General features: G+C 34.2%; 1 protein-coding gene across 2 annotated transcripts in view; it reads left to right on the top strand.

Moving 5' to 3' along the window:
- WASF1 (WAS protein family member 1) overlaps positions 1-21,802 on the top strand; it is a 73,302-nt gene that overhangs the window by 1,019 nt on the left and 50,481 nt on the right. The window contains exon 2 of one of the 2 annotated variants that reach the window (XM_025381865.1): positions 238-382. The exons of the other annotated variant lie outside the window; for it this stretch is intronic. The gene's annotated coding sequence lies outside the window, so the exon portion shown is untranslated. The remainder of the gene's footprint in view (positions 1-237; positions 383-21,802) is intronic. 2 annotated transcript variants of the gene reach the window in all.

Here is a 21,802-nt window from a genome sequence, read left to right as displayed (position 1 = left end):
GGTGTCTAAAGACATAACGGTAAAGCGAGTGCAGGCATCCTTTTCTTGGTTGGAAGGGTAGGCGAAGCAGTGCTGTCGCTTCTGGTGCCCGTTCGTGGGGGCTGCCTCGGGCAGAGTTAGGGAGCCGCTCACTCAGCGCTCATGTCGGCAGGACTCGCCCATTGTGCCACCCAGATAATTATTCAACTATGCAGCATCCATTGCACCTTTCCCATTTTTCTTTTCCCCTTGCTACAGCATGCCCCCTAGCTTCGGTACTCTGACACCTTCTCTTGCACTTGCGGATGATGAACTGGAATAACGATGAAAGAAAGCACATCCTATCTCAACATACACGACCTGCCCTATAACTGATTAATTAATTGATCCCCAGCTAGACTAGGTGCTTAAATATGACTTACTCTAATCATTTCCTTTTCTGTATAATAAAGTGTGCGGTGGATTCGACCTAAATTTTTTCTTTGGTGTTAGATTCACGGTTAGCTAAGGTCTTTTTTCTTTTCACTAATTGATGTAATTGACTTACGGGTTATTCAATCCGTCTAATGTTCTTAAATTTAAACTTGCATGGTAGCTAACATTCATTTTTCTGATCATAGCACTATATCATGATTAAAAATGCAGTCTAAATTTGAACTCTCAGAAACAGTTTATCCTTTATGCTCTAAGTTTCTGTTAGGAAACATATTTTTGTTTATATTGAATATTCGAATGAAGTATTTGATGTAAAATTTCGGAAGTTTTGAATAAGAAAAGTTTTGTATTTGTTTTTCAGTAACAGAATATGTCATTACTAATCGTTGCCTTCCATTGAATGGAAGAATTTAATATTTAAGGTGAGGATTTTAACCACCGTATCAGTCATTCCCTAATTTATCTGATTTTATTTTTTATTCGCTTTTGTCTTTGCAATATCTTGTATTTAATTATTTGTTTTAGAATCCAATTTTTTTTTCTAACTTCGATCTACAAGTATGAGTAGGCTTCAGTTTTGCATGATCTACCTGAAGGATGAATTTTTTTTTGAAAATACAAGAAACAACTGTTGGTTACTTGATTTTTATGTTAAAAACTGTTTACATCTCATTATTTAAAATTAAATGATTCACTATCAAAAATAAGTGTTGTATTTTTATAGTTTTCCTTTTCCATCTTGTTTACGCTTGTTGCATTAACCCGTCTGATAAAAGAGAATCACATATAAGCATTGCAGAGGCAGTTTTAAGGTACGGTAATTGTTTTATGGCACTTGGAAGTGGCGCACATATAATATAAGTTGATAGTGTAGGATTAGTTGCTTGGTTAGGAAATGACCTTGCAATTTACAAAATGGACACCTTTGTGCCTTGATTTCCTTATATGTAAATGGAGATAATATTTAGTAGATAGTGTGCATTAATTCAGGAAAGGTGTGTTTTTGTAGTCCTTTTAAAGAAAATTTAAATAGCTGATGAATGATAAAAAAATTTCTGTGAAAAATACAATGAAAAAATGTCGGAATTTTCCTTGTCATGTTAGAATGGCTGATTAACATTGATTTTTGCTTTGGAGAGAGACGCCTCTGAATTGAAAAATGTTTCTCATCTATCAGTGGTTTTAAATAATTGCAGACATAAAGGTTATTACAGTTAATACCTACATGTAGTTAAACATATAGATAAAATAGTTAATAGTAAATAAAAATTATGACTTGATAATAAGAATATTGAATTAAGTTAGTGAAGAATAATATAGTCAAAAAATATTAAGGCCTTTTTTGTTCAAAATTTGCAGGTGTTACAATCCAAAATGCTTAGTCGTGATCATTTATAAGGTATGCTATAGAGTTACTTTATTAGTCATGTTTGTAAATATCCATATATTCAGAGACAGTGTATTAATATTGTACAAGACTATATTTAATTATACATTTTGCTTTATTTTAGGAATAACTTAAAATATCTTTCCAAGTACTTGATTTTCATTATCATAGTACATAGTACCTTGTGATTTCCTTATTGGACTACTATCAAAAGATTATATTATTAGCACTTTTACCAAAACAGTGCTTTTGGTTACTTTGTGAGAAAACTTCATATAGATAAGACTATTAAAGTGTGTTTAAAGTTAACTATTGCATGGTTTCTTTTTTGAGAGTGATTGTTTTATAATGTTTTCTTGAATTAAAATTTAGCTGTCACTGTCACTTGGGTAAATGCAGTAAAGTCATGGTTTTTTTAGTTATTTGAGGAGAGGAACTGACCTGCAGCTTATTGTCATAAATCCAAAGTTGTCAGTATAGTGTTTAACAAATAGTAGGGGTTCAATTTTCTTTGTTGAACAAATAAAATGAATGTGTAAAGAATATCCATTGAATTAATATACTCAGTGAAACATTTTTAAAGATTTATCAAACATTTTAATTAATGAAATGTATAACTTTATCTCAGGAGAAAAGAGAAAAATGAATTTGGAGGTTCTTTGAACTCCATTTACCTGTTCAGATCTAATTCCATTACCTGTACACTTTTGAATTGGCACTAGATACTTAGCAGTCTTTGATTTATGAAATATTAACAATTTTCTTCTTATAGCTCACTTTATGAAGATGTATGTCAGCATATTTTTTGTTTTCCCTACACTAGATAGAAGTGTGTTTGATTCTTTGTGACTTAACTTTTCTAGTGAAATAGTAATACAAAGATATATGTAAATTAAATCCTGTGCTAAATGCCTGAGTACCTAGTTATTAAAAATAAATGACCCCTGAGGTGGAACTTTTTATAAAATTAAGAATCTTGTGTTTTTAGTTTATCACATTCAGCTTATAATTTTGTGAATTGGTAGTTCTAACTTACTACATGATTGATTATATTTTACAACTTGTAAAATGGTTTGGAACTTGGGTCTTATTTTCTCAGAAACGGTATGCTTAGTGGTTAGAGTCACAGACAGCCCACTACTTAAATAATAAAATACCTGAATTATAAGATTATGTTAATACTAAAAAAATCATAAAATTATGTTAATAATTAGCATAAGTATATTCAAATACCTATAATAATTTGTATGACAGTCTTTCTATGGGAAAAATAAGTTTCAGATCTACCTTGAAATGCTAGGATCTGTAACTCTCATGTTAGACATGACAACATTAGGAACTTGTTCTCTTTCACCCAGTGGACTTGAAGAGGAGGCTGTTTCTCAGTTCAGTGAGTGGCATAGCCTTACATTATCTGGAACGAGAAGTTAGGGCATGACAGAAATTAGAAGGAAATGCAGTCTTCTGTGTGACTTCACTTCTCAAGATATTTGATTATAAAATGAAAAGGTAGATGTCAATGACTTCTGAGGTGTGTTTTAGCTACAAATAAAATTCCAAGGCTTGATGTAACTTTGAAGCTTGATGTAATCCCACTTTTTTCCTGATAGTTCATTTTCCCTAATATTACAGCTTACGTATCTCTGTGAGGACATTTCTTTCTGGACCTACCTCTGAAAAAGAAAGTAGCCTTAATCCTTTCTCACATGCCTATTCTCAGAAGCAGTATTTTTTAGTCTCTTAAAGTTATTTTTGTGATGGGTTTTACGTTTGTTTTAAGTTTTAAAATAAACTCTCAGCACTGTCAAAAAACAGGATTTTTCTTTTGGATTGTTTCCTTTGTTTCCTTATTTTGAGCTATTAGTAAAGCTAGGGTAGATTTTATTCATACTTTGGAGAATGATCATATCCAGTGAATCTCCATAGAATTTTTTAAAGGAAAAAATGGAATGAGGTGATGAAGTGGGAGTATGAAGATACAAAGATGGGTTATTGCCCCATGAAGTATGGGGCACCTTGTATTTGTAGCAGCCTTACCTGAGGTGCAGTGAAGCTTTGGTATGGATGTCATGGGACTGAAGGCAGATTGAGAAAGTGAATCTATGAACTCCTTGAGGACGGTTTTGTTGTTAGTGTTTGGTTGTTTTGTTTTGCTTCATTTTTGTGTTCCTAGTGCCTGTTTTTGGTTTAAGCTAAATGGAATGGATTTTGATTGTATGCAATTACTACAGCATAAAAGAGAAGTCATTCTCTTCCTAGGTGGAAAGATCAGGGTGCTGTGAGGGAAGAGGTAAAAAAAACAGCTATTTTTGTTATATGCACTGGAGTATTTAATAGGTTTTTTTATTAACTCCTTATTTGGAGATCAGTGATATTAAAAAATAATGTGTAACATGGTCCAAAAGGAAAAGAAGTAACATTGTTTGCTTGCTATATGTACAAGACACTGTATAGGTACTATCACATTTATTATTTCTCTTGTTTAGTTGCTACCATAGCCCTATGAGGATTTAATTGAAGAAAAAGGTTAACTGAATTGAACAGGTTGTTTGTTCTGCCTAGCAGAAGCCCAGATTCTCTCAGAACTGCTTTATCTCCCCTTTTACCGATAAGTTACTGTTGGAGTAGTTGTTTTAATAACTTGATAATAGTGATTCTGCCTGCCTGCTACCGTCCCCTCATTTGTAATTGGTTCATTTAGTGGATCCTCCTTGTTAAACCAATGATTCGTAGTTCACAATCAGCACATAATTATTGAGGGCCAAGTAGGTGCTAAAAAGGATAGGTCTCTATTCTCTTGGAGTTAACAGTATAGTAAAAAACAGGTGTTGAACAAAACATTTGTACTTAGAAATTTTGGTGAATGCTATAAAGGAAAAGAAGAGGGAACTGGATTTACATTGGGAGTTAGGGGAGGCTTCTTGGAGGCAAGATTAGTGGAAGTTACCTAGGTGGAAAAGGAAGAGAATGCAAAGAACAGATGAAACAGTTAAAGCTTAGTGTAAGAGGGATTGTGACTTGATAGGAGGTTGCGGAGGTAAACAGAAGCCAGACTATGCAGAGGGCCTACATGAGGCTTGGTTTAACAAAGTTAAGGATTTTAAGTCTCTTGGGGAAGGCCATGAAGAGTTTTAATCAGATTAATTACTGGATCAGATCTGTCTTTTATAAAGATCACTTTGGCTTGGAAGGTGCCAGAGAGACCAATCACAATTCTGTTCATTTCTGTGGTTTATTGGCCTGATTTTAGACACTTGCACTAAGCCAAGTCACTCAGAACTTTTCCTGGATCCTCCATGCCCAGAGGTTGAATAATTTGTTTTCTCTTCAATTGCTGAAGCTGTGAGATACAAAACTCTGGAACTGTTAATGGCCTTGTTTCTTGCCCTGTGAGCTAGATAAGCTGGGGCTTCTAGAACAAAGAGTGCAAAGAAGCAGATGCACAGAGTCCTGACTGTATTCGAGTTCCTTTGTCCATGGTCCTGAGATTGGGTTCCAGAGACATCCTAGTTATCTTTGTCATAAGTCCTCCTTTTTGCATAAACTGTTAGAATTGTATTTGTGGTACTTGTCAACCAGCAAACTGAGTCCTCTCATAGATCAAGTAATTTGCTCAAGGTCACATGGCTAATAGAAACGGAGATGGAATTTGAACACAGATATGTGTGATTTCAAAGTCCCATTTTTTCCCTACTCCCTTATGCTGCAAAGGTACCATTTCTTAAACTAAAGGCCCTAAAGGAATTCTAAGGAGGTGGATTTCAGGTGTGGTGACGTCTATTGGATGATGATGACAGCAAAGTGGTTTTTTGTTTTTTTTTTTTTAATTTGGTGTGCCTGATAATAGTTAATCCAGCGTCTAGCCATTCTTTATTCCTAACCCCTAGCCAGGTGTACTTCAATAAAGTTACATTGACTAACTTATTTGAAAAGAAGAAAAGCTTATGGTATCAGGGCATGGATTAACTTGTTTGATTCATTTACCAGAAAATATCAAGTCTCTTATGTTTTCACCTTATGCTACAAAAGTAAGCTTGTTTTCTAGTCATTTTAATGGGGACATCTCTTGTCTTATTTTGCTGAATTTTCATAACATACATGTGCTAGAGGTTATGCCAGAGAATTGTGGAAAGGTTAAATGAAAAGGGAGGAACAGTGAAGCATTTTATATTATAGTCGAGGATGAAGACTAGCACTCATTTCTTAAAATTATTTTTATAGATTTAGAGGGTACAAGCTACATGGATATATTGCATAGGGGCAAAGCCTGGGCTTTTTAGTATAGTGTACATTGTACTCATTAAGTAATTTCTCATCCCTCACCCACCGTCTATCCTTCCACTCTTCAGAGTCTCCATTGTCTATTATTCCACTCTTTATGTCCATGTATACAAATTATTTAGCTCCCACTTATAAGTGAGAACATACGGTATTTGACTTTCTGTTTCTGAGTTAGTTCACTTTAGATAATGGTCTCTGGTTCCATCCATGTTGCTGCAAAAGAGATGATTTCATTCTTTTTAATGGCTGAGTAGTATTCCATTATTTGTATTTAAATTTTCTTTAATCATCCGTCGATGGACACTTAGGTTAATTCCATATCTTTGCTATTTTGAATGATAGCACTCATTTTTTTAAAACCAGAATAAAAGCCCTGTGTGGTACATCATAATACATGACTACAAATTTATCAATTTTGTTATTTTCAAAGAATCTTCATTTAGTTTCATTGATTTTTTTTCTCTTTATTTCCTGTTTTCAATTTCATAGATTTCTGCCTTAATTATTCCATGGTGTATATGTGCCACAGTTTCTTAATCCAATCTATCATTGATGGACATTTGGGTTAGTTCCAAGTCTTTGCTATTGTGAATAGTGCCACAATAAATATACGTTTCCTTTTGTCTTTATAGTAGCATGGTTTGTAATCCTTTGGGTATATACCCAGTAATGGGATCGCTGGGTCAAATGGTAATTCTAGTTCTAGATCCTTGAGGAATCGCCACACTGTCTTCCACAGTGGTTGAACTAATTTACACTCCCAGCAACCTGTAAAAGCGTTCCTATTTCTCTACATCCTCTCCAGCACCTGTTGTTTCCTGACTTTTTAATGATTGCCATTCTAACTGGTGTGAGATGGTATCTCATTGTGGTTTTGATTTGCATTTCTCTGATGGCCAGTGATGATGAGCATTTTTTCATGTGTCCATTGGCTGCAGAAATGTCTTCTTTTGAGAAGTGTCTGTTCATATCCTTTGCCCACTTTTTGATGGAGTTGTTTTTTTCTTGTAAATTTGTTTGAGTTATTTGTAGATTCTGGATATTAGCCCTTTGTCGGAAGGGTAGATTGCAAATATTTTCTCCCATGCTGTAGGTTACCTGTTCACTCTGGTGGTAGTTTCTTTTGCCGTGTAGAAGCTCTTTAGTTTAATTAGATCCCATTTGTCAATTTTGGCTTTTGTTGCCATTGCTTTTGATGTTTTAGTCATGAAGTCCTTGCCCATGCCTATGTCCTGAATGGTATTGCCTAGGTTTTCTTCTAGGGTTTTTATGGTTTTATAGATCCTTTCAGTTTTCTAATACAGACTTCATGATATTTTCAACTTAAAACAGGTTTATTGGGATGTATTCCCATCATAAACTGTGGACCATCTGTATATACACTTGGTGCCATAAATTCCAAGCACTGCTTTTCATGCATCCCACACATTTTGATAGATTGTATTTTCATTTTCACTTAATGCAAAGTATTAAGAAATTTCTCTTGAGACTTTGAACCATGTATTATTTAGAGGTGTGATGTTTAATCTCCAAATGTTTTGAGATTTTCCCGTCCATCTTTCTGAGATTGCTTTCTAGTTTAATTGCATTGTGATCTGAGAGCATATACTCTGTTAGTTCTGTTCTTTTAAATTTTTTCAGGTGTGTTTTATGGCCCAGAATATAGTCTGTCTCAGTGAATGACTTATGTGAGCTTGAGAATAACGTGTATTCTGTTGTTGTTGGTTGAAGTACTATATAAATAGCAGTTAGATCCAGTTGATTGGTGGTGGTTAGTTCAACTGTATTACTGATTTTTTGCCTTTCAGTTAATTACCGATAGAAGGATGTTGATATCTCCAGTTGTGATCATGAGTTCATGTTTCCCCTGGTAGTTTTATCAGTTTTTTGCTCCACATTTTGATGCTCTGTTAGGTGCATATACATTAAGAATTGTTAGGTCTTGGAGAATTTGCCCCTTTGTCAGAATGCAATGCCTTTCTTTATCCCTGTTAATTTCCCTTGCTCAGAAACCTACTTTGTCTCAAATTGATATAGCTACTTCAGATTTGTTTTGATTCATGTTAGCATGGTATATCTTTCTCCATTTCTTTACTTTTAATCTTTCTATATTTAAAGTGGGTTTCCTATATACAATATATAGTTAGGTCTTTTTTTTTTTTTAATCTACTCTGTCTCTTACCTTTTAATTGGTATATTTAGACCATTCACATTTCAAGTGATTATTGATATAATTGTATTAAAATCTAATGTATTTGCAACTGTTTTTTATTCATTGCACTTGTTCTTTGTTTCATTAAAAAGAATAAGTTGGCTGGGCTGGTGGCTCACACCTGTAATCCCAACACTTTAGGAGGCTGAGTCAGGCCAGTCACTTGAGCCCAGGAGTTTGAGACCAGCCTGGGCAACATAGTGAAACCCTGTCTCTACAAAAAAATACAAAAATTAGCCAGGTGTGGTGGCATGCACCTGTAGTCCCAGCTACTTGGGGGGCTGAGGTAGGAGGATCACTTGAGCCTGGGAGGCGGAGTTTGCAGTGAGCCAAGATTGTGCACTATACTCCGGTCTGAGTGATGGAAGGAACCTCTGTTTCACCCCTCCACCCCCCAAAAATTTCCTCTCTTTTTCTGCTTTCTCTGACTTTAATTGAGCACTTTGTATGGTTTCCTTTTCTCTCCTCTCTTAGCATATCAATTATACGTCTTTCTTTTTAAAATGTTTTGTAAGTGGTTGTCCTAGTTTGCCTCTCTTTTTGTATGATTACTGAGGAGAAGTCCAATTTAATTTTTATCACTATCCCTCTATAGGTAAAGTGGTTTTGCTCTGTCTTTCAGAATTTTTCTTTGTCTTTGGTTTTCTGCAGTTTGAACATCACATGCCTACGTGTAGATTTTCTGGTATTTATCCTGCTTGATGCTCTCTGAGCTTCATGGATTTGCTGTTTGGTTTCTTAATTTTGGAAAAATTTTGAGCACCTGTATATGCTAGGCATTGTACTAAATATCTTATGTATGTGATTTAATCCTCACGACAACCCTGTGAAGAAGTATGATTCTCATTATTTGTGGTGGGAACTAAGTTTTAAATATAGACCACTACAGAATATTTTTACAATAGTCACTAAAATTTAACTGCCTTGGGCTTACCCCTTAAGCTTCCTCTAGATGTAATGAAAAAATTGAATTATTTTGATTTACTTGTTAGGTCATAATACTGGAGGTGAGTGTTGGGGACTGATTTCAGAGTTCAAGTCGTGTGCAGTGTATCAGATTTGTGTACCATCAAGGGAGTTGAATGAAAATGGCTATATTGTGTCCTTTTGATGAGATGCAACTATTTTACCAGCAATTTGCATACATTTGAAAGTTGACTGAACCAATTAATGGAGAATCCAGTACTTTGCTTTAATTTAAAGATGATCTCAATTCTTAAGTGATGGGTGCTGTTACTAGAAATAGAGAAGCCCAAACAATGAGTAGGTTTCCTTTTTGGGGAGAGTGGGGAATGATGGATAATGAATTTGATTTTGGATATTTTGAATTTGAATTAGTGAGATGTCCCTGTGGAGCTATCTGGCAGACTGATAGCACAGAACTGTATATTGTCAGGACTGTTATGGTTGATTGTATAAGTTTGTGTAAGTAATTTAGAACCCTTAATGGTTAAAGATCTGGCAATGATGGATGATGAGGAGAAAGTGTAGAAAGAACTAGGTATAACAAAACTGTTGACTCCTAACATTGAGTGGAAAGAAAAAGGAGAGACAGAAGAGAATGCTGAAGGTGTGATCAAAGGATATAATGTGTTGCATTCTTAATATGACCGTTCTCTTGGGACAGGGGATAAGGCCTTGTGGTCTGGCCAGATCTCCGAAGAGGAATGCGAGATGCTAGTGAGTAGGAAGGGAAGCAAAGAAAAAGTGTGTTGATGGTTTTGAAAGCAGAGGAGAATGACGGTTGCAGGAACTTGGTAAGGACAAAGTTGTTTTATGATAATGAGGCAATGAATGGATAGGGTAGAATATGTCAGAAAGAGACACTTCGGAGATGGAGATCTCAGAGGTAGAACTATTAAAAGAGTCTGTGCACAGACACTTGATGTGCTTAGTAGTAGAAGGAAAGGTGCTACTCCTCAGGACTGGAAGTACTGGCAGTGGAGCCCTCGAGAGATGGGGTTCAGTTTTTAAAGCCTTGCTCTTGTCTGTATACTTCTAACAGTTGCTCTAGGCTTGGCAAGTAGTAAAGCCACATCATTTGAAGTGAGAATCTTAGAGGAATGAAGTAGGTTATGTGTTACTACTGATTCCTGTATTTTAAAATGTATTCTTCTTGCTTGCAAAAACAAGTCTTTTTTATTGTGATAGAGGCAGTGCACAACTGCATGCCTTATATACAGTAGATAGTGTTAACATCATAAAAATCACCATTTTCACTATCACAGAAGGAAATGAAATAGAGCATGTCTTTCAGTGGATTTGTACATACAGAACTTAATTTCAGTCATTAGCATTCAAAAGAAAATGTAAATTTTTTGATAATGCTGTACTAAGTACAGAAAGATGACATTAATGACTTCTTATCAGTTAAACATGAATTTCAATATGTATTTCGTATAGTAGGGATGGATTTATGAGTTCCTCAACAATTTTAATTAAATTCATTAAATTCACTCATTATTAATGGTTATGTGAGAGGTCATGTTAGGAACAGAAAGTGCAGTGAAAATAGTATTTATTTTACTATTCTAATGAAATCTTCTTTGAGGTATAAGAGATAATTGTTATAAAAGGGCTTTTGGAACAAGTCTATATTAATGTAAGATGCTACTGTTAAATTTTAAGACTAGGGAAATAGGACCGTAGACGAGATCATGATTTACATTTTTCATTAAATAATCAGTGTGGTATGTAAATGTTTCCAGTGTAATCAGTGACTAGAATAAACAAATATTTGTTTTGGTTATCATCAATTTAGCTTTATTATTTTGAATTTTAGGTGACTATACCAATAATATTGAACTTAAACTACAGAAAGATGGTGATGATTTATTGAAAATTAAGTCACTTATTTTTAATTATGTTGTTTCTATTTGAATTTGTTTTTCATTTGTAGCTGCCTCACCAAATATTAGTAGAATTATCTATAGTTGACCTTATTTGAGGGTTATGGTGAAACATGTAAGTTATAGATGTAGCTCATCTTAAGAAAACACAATATGAATGAGATTACTAATGGAGTGAGTTTGGATAAAAATAAGAGAAAAGGTACAAGGACTAAGTCCTGGAGTCCTCAAAGAATTAGAGGTACAGAAGATAAAGAAAAGGATGCACTAGCAAAGGAGACTGAGAAGGAGGTGGGAGAAAAGCCAAGAACTTGAGGTACCCTGGAAGTCAACTTAAGCAGGTGTTTAAAGGAGTGAAACGCAGTCGAGTTGTATCAGATGCTGTTAATAGTTTGAGTGAGAAGAGGTCTGAGAATTAGCCGTTGGCTATAGCAGATAACTGACCGTGGTGAGATGGTTTGGCACAGTGCGGGGAATGAAAGCCTGAACAGGACAGATTTTAGTGAGAATTGGAAGAGAGAAATCAGGTAACTCATTCAAGAAATTTTGCCATAAAGGAGAACAGAAATTGGGAGAGGAGTGGCTGGAGGGAGAAGTGGGACCAAGAGAAGTTTTTGTTGGTGGTGGTGGTTGCTTTTTTTTTTTTTTTTTTTTTTAAGATGGGTGAAATCATAGCGTGTCTCTATGCCAGTGGAAGTGATTCAGAAGAGGGAAAAATGATGATACAGAAGAAAGGAAGGATAATTAATTCATGTTGTAATTCATATTGCTTAAATAGGATTTGGGAACTGGCCTAGAACTTTGCCACTGGGTGAAATGGTTTCTGTGGAGAAATTTTTGACTTTGACATAGACAAATTACAAATGCCTAATAACGCAATTCATCTATTGTTTTATAGTTGTAGATTATCTTTATTGATGTGCACTGTACTCTTTTACATATTTTAAAGCTTATGTCTAATATTACTAAGTTTAAATCAGTTATTTTTTGTGACTAGGCCATAGCAAATAAGCATTTTATAGTATGTGATTATTGTCTTTAGTTGGAATAGTTAATGCTATTTGATTAAATGGATTTTTGAAAGCTTTACTGAAATACAGTTGACATGTAATAAACTGTACAATTGGATGAGTTTGGATTTATGCATACACTCTATCATGACATCAAAATAATGAACCCCCAAAAGTTTCCTAGTTATTTTTATAATCCCTGCATCCTACCTCTCCCTTCTGCATCTACAAACCCTCACCCCTTCCCTAAGCAATGACTAATCTACTTTCTGTCACTGTAGGTTAGTTTGCATTTTCTAAAACTTTATATGTATGGAATCATGTAGTCTGCATATAGTATGCAACACAGTCATGTGTTGCTTGATGACAAGGATACGTTCTGAGAAATTGTTAGGCAATTTTGTCATTGTGTGAACATCATAGACTGTACTTACACAATTCTAGATTGTATAGCCTGCTACACACCGAGGGTACATGGTAGAGCCTATTGCTCCTAAGCTACAAACCTGTACAGCGTGTTACTGTACTGAATAATGTAGGCAGTTGTAACACAATAGTATTTATGAAGATATTAAACATCTAAATATAGAAAAGGTACAGTAAGTATGTGGTATTAATATAAGAGATTAAAAATGGTACACCTGTGTAAGGCACTTACTATGAATGGAGCTTACAGGACTGGAAGTTGCTCTGGGTGACTCTGAGTGAGTGGTGAATGAATGGGAAGGCCTAGGACATTACTGTATGTGACTGTAGTTGTTATAAACACTGTATACTTAGGTTACACTAAATTTATTATAAAAATTTCAGTAATAACCTTAACTTACTGTAACATTTTTGCTATATAAATGTTTAATTTTTTAGCTTTGTGACTCTTGTAATGGCAGCTTAAAACACAGACTGTACAGCTGTACAAAAATATTTTCTTTCTTTATATTCTATAAGCCTTTTTTATTTTTAAAATTTTTAAAGCTTTTTTTGGTTAAAAACTAATACTGAAACACACACCTTATCCTAGGCCTACACATGGTCAGAATAATTGATACTACTGTCTTCCACCTCCACATCTTGTCCCACTAGAAGGCCTTCAGAGGCAGTAACCGGCATGAAGCTGTCATCTCCTATGATAACAATGCCTTCTGGAATACCTTCTGAAAGAGCTGCCTGAGGCTCTTTCTAACTTTGTAAAATAAAAAAATATGTAAGTAGAAGGAGTACAGTGTAAAATAATGATAAAAAGTATAGGATAGTAGATATATAAACCAGTAATGTAGTAGTTTATTCTCATTATCAAGTATTATGTAACTATACTTTTATGTAACTGGCAGCACAGTAGGGTTTTTTTTCAGTATCACCACAAATATGTGAGATGGCTGCTTTACCTATGATGGCTAACATCGTATGATGGCTACAGTGTTACTAGGTGATAGGAATTTTTTTTTAGTTCCCTTAGAACATTATGCGACTACCATCATATATGTAGTCCATCACTGACTGTAACTCATGACTGCAACTCCAGTTATTTTAAGATAGGGTAGCCATTTATCCTTGGAAGATTCTGCTTTAAGAAATACTTAAAAATTTTTTTCACACACAAAAAAAATGTTTTTGAGTTTTGTGTGCTATGTGCCAGGCTTTATGCTAATCATTGTATCTTATTTGATCTTCATAAACAGCCGGCCAAAGAAGGCAGGACTAGCTACAGAGGGATGGAGAAGTTAAGGTTCTTTGCACAGTTTGTAAATGGCAGAGCCAAGATTCAAACCCAGCTGCTCTGTGGTCAGACTCTGTACTCCTAACTGCTATTTTGTCTACCTTTAACTGCTATTTTGTCTACTCTGCTAAATTTTACAGATTAAATACAACTAGCAATATTTTTGCTTGAGGACAGAGTAAATAAAAAATTGTCATCCGTTGCTACAGTATAAAATACCAATATTAGCTTATTATTTAAATGAATGTAACACTAAAACTGAAAGACCTTTCATTTCATGTTAACTTTCTGGTATCCCTGGTCATTTTTTGAGCCCTGCTTTCTATAAAATGAGTAAGCTAACTGTTCTCATTGTCTTCAGGATAGTCTTTGTAAAGACTATACTTTGGTGTGTAAATGTAATTCGGGAAATACCACTGATCCACTGATTTTTTAAAACATTTAAAATCTTTTCAGGGTAAAAGAGTTCAGAAATATTTTGGTCAAAATGAGAACTCAGATTAGGAGAATTATTGTAGGGCTTTTTTTTTTTTTTTTTTTTTTTTTTTTGGGTAAACTCTCTTCTTAGTCTTCTTTCTCCCTGGTTTCCTGATCGAAGACACTGTTTCTTTTTCATAAGCATTCATCTGCTTTCCCATTTCCTTTATTCCCTAAATAATGTAGAATAAATGGCTTATCGTATTTTGGCTTGCTGTATCACCGATTTTTTCATGAATGATTCTCTTTTCCCATCTATATCCTTGACATCTTTAAAATTTAACTTTGCACTACTGCATTTTTACCCCTTCTCCTTTTACAAAAACTGTACCTATCTATTTGACTTTCATTGTGCTTAGCTTCTTTTATTCCTGGAATTCATGCATCTTGCCAGGAACATAAAGGGAGCTAGAAAGGTGCACGAGAACTAAGGCTTCTAGAACCTTGTACTCAGACTTTATCATGCATCTTGTTAAAAAGTAGGTTCTGATTCAGAAGATCAGAGGTGGTACCAAAATACACAGTTCTTACAAGTTCCTAGGTGATGTTGATGCTGCTGATGCTGGTTTAAGGACCACCTTTTGCATTATCACTGGTATAGAAGATCCATGTCAGAAGGAAGTAGTTAGAAAAAGTATTGCTTTATATAACAATATATTATAAAAAAAGAAAAAGTATTGCTTTGAAGGGAATACATTCTTAAATGATCATGTTTATAAAATAGATGAATTCAAAGGAGAGGCAAAAGGTCAGGTAGGTAGTTTGAGAAAAAATAGAAAGGCGACAGACATCTGAATAGAATACCTTCTTAGTTACTAATGTTGCTAGAACTCTCTTATGACATTTAAAAAATTGTGGTAAGATACACATGAATTAAAATTTACAATTTTAATCATTGGAAAGTGTATAATTCAGTGGCATTAAGTACATTCACATCTTCCAACTTCTTTTTTAAAGATACTTTTATTTTTAGACCAGTTTTATGTTCATAGCAAAATTAAGCAGAAAGTACAGAGAGTTCCCATATATTCTCTGACCCCACATGTGTATAGCCTATCAACATTCCGTATCAGAATAGTACATTTATTACAACTGATGAACTTACATTGATAAATCACTCAAAGTTAATACTTTATACCAGGGTTCGCTCTTGGTGTTGTACATTTGATGGGTTTTGATATGAGAAATGTGTAATTTCACCTATCTGCCATTTTAGTATAATACAGAATAATTTCAGTGCCCTAAAAATCTGTACTCTGCCAGTTCATCCTCTCTCCTTTCCTGCCCCTGGAAACCACTATGCCTTTTCTATCATGTCATGTAGTTGGAATCATGTAGCCTTTTCAAATTGGCTTCTTTTGACTTGGTAATATGCATTTAAGGTTCCTCCCACATGTTATTTTCATGGCTTGATATTTCTTTTGAGCGCTGAATAATACTCCATTCTTTGGGTGTACCACACTTTATTTTACTTACCTACTTGAGGACATATTGGTTGGTTCCAAGTTTCAGCAGTTATGAATAAAACTGCTAAAATGTCGACGCTGAGATTTTTGTATGGGCGTAAGTTTTCACCTCATTGGGTAAATACCAAAGAATGTTTTTGCTGGATTGTATGGTAAGAGTTTGTTTCATTTTATAAGAAACTGCCAAACTGTCTTCCAATTATGCATTCTCAAGAGCAGCGAATGAGAGTTCTTGCTCTGCATTCTCTCCATCATTTGGTATTGCCAGTATTTTAGATTTTGGCCATTCTAATAGGCATGTAGCAGTATCTCGTTTTAGTTTGCAGTTTGCTACTGACACGTGATGCATGACGTTGAGCATCTTTTCAGATGCTTATTTGCAGTCATGCAATCAGTGTATCTCTTTTGGTGAAGTATCTATTGAGTTGAGAACTTTTTCCCAATTTTTAATCAAGATGTTCATTTTCTTGTTGAATTTTAAGAGTTCTTTGTATATTCTGAATAACAGTCATTTATTAGTCTTTTGCAAATATTTTCTCCCAGTTTGTAGATTGTTTTCTCATTCTCTCAACATTGTCTTAACAGAGCAGAACTTTTTAATTTTAATAAAGTCCAACTTACCAATTATTTTTCATGGATTGTGCCTTTGGTGTTGTATTTAAAATGTCATCTTCAAACCCAAAGTCATCGTGATTTTCTGCTGTGGTACCTTCTAGGAGTTTTATAGTTTTGGATTTTATGTTTAGATTTATAATCAGTTCTCAGTTCATTTTTGTGAAGTGTGTAAGGTCTGTATCTAGATTCAGTTTTTTTGCATGTGGACGTCCAGTTCCAGCATCATTTGTTGAAAAGACTATCTTTTCTCATTTGTATTGTCTTTGCTTCTTTGTCAAAGATTAGTTGACTATTTGCACGGGTCTGTTTCTGGGCTCTCTATTCAGTTTTGTTGAACTATTTTTCTGTTTCTCCAAAACTACACTGTCTTGATTACCATAACTTTATAGTAAGTCTTGAAGTTGCATAGTGTCAGTCCTTCAATATTGTGTTGTCTATGCTGGGTCTTTTGACTCTCTGTAATAAACTTTAGAATCAGTTTGTTGATAGTCACAAAATAACTTGCTGAAATTTTTATTAGGATTGTGTTGAATCTACAGATGAAGTTGGGAAGAACTGACATCTTGACAATATTGAGTTTTCCTATCTGTTATGGACTGAATATGTCTCCATCCCCCACCCCGAAATTCATATGATGACATCCTAACAATGTGATAGTATTAGGAGATAGGACTTTGGGGAGATGATTAGATCATGAGAGTGGAGTCCTCATAAATGAGTGCCTTTATGAAAAAGACCCCATAGCACTCTCTCGAACTTTCTGCCATATGAGAACACAACAAGAAGTCTGCAACCTGGAACAGGACTCTCACTAGAACCTGACCATGCTAGCACCTTAGTCTCATAGAGTTCCAGCCTCCAGAACTGTGAGGAATAAATTTCTGTTGTTTGTAAGACTCCTGTTCTGTGGTACTTTGTTATGGCAGCCCCAAAAAAGAAACTACCAACGAACATAGAGTATCTCTGTATTTATTTAATTCTTTGATTTCTTCCGTCAGAATTTTATAGTTTTTCTCATATAGATTTTGTACAAATTTTATGAGATTTATGCTTATTTCATTTTTGGGGCTTGCAACATATGGTATTATGTTTTTAATTTCAGATATCACATATTCATTGTTAAGATGTTGGGAAGCAGTTGACTTTTATATATTAATCTTGTATCCTGCAAACTTTCTGTAATTGCTTACTATTTCCAAGAGTTTTTTGGTTGATTCTTTCAGATAGACCATTATGTCATCTTTGAACAAAAACAGTTTTATTTCTTCCCTCCCAGTCAGCATACTTTTATTTTCTTCTCCTCTATTAACTAGGACTTTTGGTGTGATACTGTAAGAGGGAACATCCTTTCCTTCTTCTTGACTTTAGCAGGAAAGGTTGTAGTTACTTGCCATTAAGTATGATGTTAGCTGTAGGTTTTTTGTAAATCTTCTTTTCAAGTTGAGGAAGTTACCTTTTATTCCTAGTTTGCAGAGAGTTTTAGTAATGAACGGGCATTGGTTTTTGTCAAATGTTTTTCCAGTATCTTTTGATAAGATCATGCAAGCTTTTCTTCTTTAGCCTGTTGATATGATAAATTATATTAATTGATTTTTGCATGTAGAACCAGGCTTGCATATCTAGGATGAATGTCACTTGGTCCTGGTATGTAATTATTTTTACACTTTGTTGGAATCGATTTGTTAATATTTTGTTGAGGATTTTTGCATTTTTGTTAATGAGAGATATTGACATTTAGTCTTTTTTTAAAATCTTGTCTTTATCTAGTTTTGTATTAGGGTAATGTTAACCTTATAGAATGAGTCTGCTTCTGTCTTTTGCTTTATGCCTTTTGAAGCAAGAAATATGTTGTCTGCCTGACAAATCTTAATTTATACCTTGCTTATTTTGAGAATGCTGAATAATGAAAAAGTTAAGTTGTGATTAGGTCAGAGTCAACTCTCAGAAGAGTCTACCAAACAGGAGGAGAGGAGAAGCAGAATTTGTCTATGTTCTAGGACCTGTCCGAAAAAACAAAGTTTTTTATTCTTAAGTAATAATATTTGATATGTTCATATTATTTTTACTCTTTAAAAAGTACATTGCATGTATTTTCTTAAAATAAATTCGCTGAAGTGCCCAGTTTATACTTCAGATATATCAGTGATACAGATAGAATGCTGAATTTTACCACTTGTACTCTTTCAGAATAGCTTAATAATAGACTTTAGATTTATTAAACTCATTTGGTGATAACAAGGTCCTCCATTTTGTTTTGTGTTAGACCTCTTTTCTTTATTTGCATATGTGGGTAATCATATTATTTGAATAATTTCTGTAAGGATTAGGTTCTTGCTGAAATTGTGGTCCTTTCATAGAGGTCAGGTTAAGGCTGGGTCTTGGTTCTTCCTGTCATGTAGCTTGTTCATAGAGTACAAAGCAACATGGTTCATCATAGTAAGTAAGAAATTTGGAATGTAAACATAATTGTAATAATTCATTGTAAAAGGTATAATTTCTTCCCAGTTTTTTGCTGAATGGCAAGGAGTGGGGGATTCCTATTTGGTTCTTTAAAAAAAGCTATAGAAAGCAACATATACTATCAATTTTCTTCAGGGAAAACATAATACAGTGCGATAAATAAAGTCTCACATATCTTGACCATGTAAAAATATCTGGACAAGTAAAGTTTAATCTAGTAAAATGAGGTACTCTTGACTCAAGAATGGTCCACTGCTATCTAAGAGGCTCATGTGAGTATAATGAGCTTATTCAGGGGATCAGTATGTGGAAGAAAGAGGGATAGCCAAATTTATCCAACAGTTGGTAGGATTTTTGGATGAGTTTCATTGCTAGTTAAATGAAACTTTAGTTAGTACCTCCCTCCTAAGAACATATGTTTTCTTCTAAATAAGATGATGATAATGAGTAAAACGAGGTTAGTTGGTAGAAAATGTAATACGCTGTTTAGTACAGTTAAACAGTGCATCATGAGTAAAAGACTATAACATAAGTAAAAAGGTACTTAAAATATTTGTTGAATTAATGAATTTAGAATACTGCTTTTTATCTTCTGAACTTAGAAGTTGGAGGAAGACACCTTGAGAGGACTTACTGATTTATTGGGCCTTAGTTTTTACAGCTAAAGATTTTCCAGTCAGATACGTCTTTAGTAGCGATAGGTAACTTTTTTTAATGAAAAAATGTTTCAGACTTTTGGGTAAGCAAGAATTGCATTTATTTCATCTAGGTAATTTCAAATTCATAATTGGTAGAGTGTGATTAATGAGGGTTTTGCTATAGTGATCCTCTCCTACTATAATTAAAAGTAATTGGCTAAACTTAAATTACTCCTTAGGCCTCATGTTTCATTGTTCTAATTATTCAAGGAAAAAGGTAGGTTCTTTGAGTATGAGAAACAAGAAATAATAAATGTTGGATATTATTTTTGTTCTCAATTTTAAACAGTGTTGGAGAAATCAGCATGTTAAAACAACTGTTGATGATAGCTTTTGGAATAAAGTTGCAGTGGAAGCTACGGCTGCAAAATCATTAAAATCTTCAAGATAAAATTAAGAAGTAATGTATCTCAATAGCAACTCCTGATAGCAGGTGTCAATTTAAAGCTACTTCTCATTTCTGCTTCAAAAGTTATATACTAATAAAAGTGGAATGGTCTTGAAAGCATCTTCTACTTTTAAAAATTAAGTGTGTAGGGACAGGATTAGAAAACATTGTTGGTTTTACAATAGGTTTGGAACTAGCTCCTCAATTTTTTTTTCATTTCAGTTAAAGGTGGCATACTCTCCTAGGCTCAAAACCTGTCTTATTCTGTATCTAATGATTTTTCTTCTCTTATTTCTGACTACCAACAGTCTAAAACCCAGATCCTCATCAATTCTTAAGTGGTAAATTATAGGTGCTCCTCAAAGAGTCCTATATCTGATTTTCCCATTATTTTTAGTCCGTCCAGCAGTTAGCTAACATATTATTCTTCCTTGGCTCGTAGTTTTCATTAGACACTTGATTTTAAATCAGCTGTTTTTCTTACTATACTGTTTTATAAAATACTGTGATGTAACAAGTATAACTAACATTTTTAATATAATTTTGTGTATGATGAAAGTGTATATTCTGTTTTTAAATTAGACTTATTCTAACTAGATAAAACTTTCAAGTTGGTATTTTTGAATGTAAAAGGGTATTTTATATACTAAATAGGAGTTGAAAAATTGGTGAAGCCATGGTTCTTTTAGAGCTGTGTTAAAGAAATAGATGCTTCCCAAGGTACAGGTTGATCATCCCTAATCCAAAATCTGAAATGTTCCAAAATCCGAAACATTTTGAGCACCAACATGACATCACAAGTGGAAAATTTCACATGTAAGTACTTAAAAACACTTTAATGCACAGAATTATTTAAAGTGTTACATAAAATTGCCTGCAGGCCGTGTGTATAAGGTATATATGAAACATAATGAATTTCATGTTTAAACTTGGGTCCTATCCCCAAGAGATCTCATTACATGTGTGCAGTATTCAGATGTTTTTGAAACTGGAAACACTTCCGGTCCCAAGCATTTCAGATAAGGGATGCTCAACTTCTAACTGTGGTCTTATGAATAGTGATGTTTATTTGGTTTGCTGGCTGTAGCCCGGCATTAGGCTCCAACAGGTACCATCTGGTGTCAGTTGGAGTTGCTATTTGAAGACCTCTTTCAGGTGCCAAAGATAAAATTAAAGGTGTGGAAAAAATATTGTAATGTCACTTCACTTCAGTGATAATGTTCCTTTTCTCAGATTCTGGCAGTGTCACACAGTTATCCCCTATATCAATGGTTCTCATCTTAAGTATACATGGAGCTTGGTCTAGAACCTTACTATCTTTAACTCAACAGACTGTTTTCTGTTTTTGTTTTTGTTTCCTAATGCAGGGTTGACTCTAGCTACTAACCTGTGTATTATTTTTACTTATTTGCTCTTTTTTCTTTTCTTATGCTTGCATCTCCCAAATTTGCCTTCCCCAGTTTTCAAAGTAATCTGTAATTTTCTGTTCTTATTCAACCAATTCTGAATAGTCAAAACACAAAATGTTATTAGTTGCTATGGGACATACAGAGAAATATAAGATATGATCCCTGTCTTCAGGAAGCTTATGGTATGACTGAATAGACAAGATGTAAGCATGGAAAACTGAAATAGTGTAAGAAACAGTTCAAGAAAGATCACGATGCAGTAAATGGCTATTTGGTTAATAATAATAATTACTAGCATAGAGAATAGAACTCTGAATTCAGAGGAAGGACTAACTCACCATGAACTGGGTATATTAAGAAGGTTTTCATGGTGAAGGAAGGATTTGTTCTGGACATTGAAGGATTAATTGGATTGAGCTAGA

Source organism: Theropithecus gelada, chromosome 4 (genome assembly GCF_003255815.1).
Source record: "Theropithecus gelada isolate Dixy chromosome 4, Tgel_1.0, whole genome shotgun sequence".
In the NCBI taxonomy this organism is placed as follows: Eukaryota; Metazoa; Chordata; class Mammalia; order Primates; family Cercopithecidae; genus Theropithecus; species Theropithecus gelada.
Note: the sequence above shows the minus strand (reverse complement) of the source record. Positions and strands in the feature narration are given on the sequence as shown.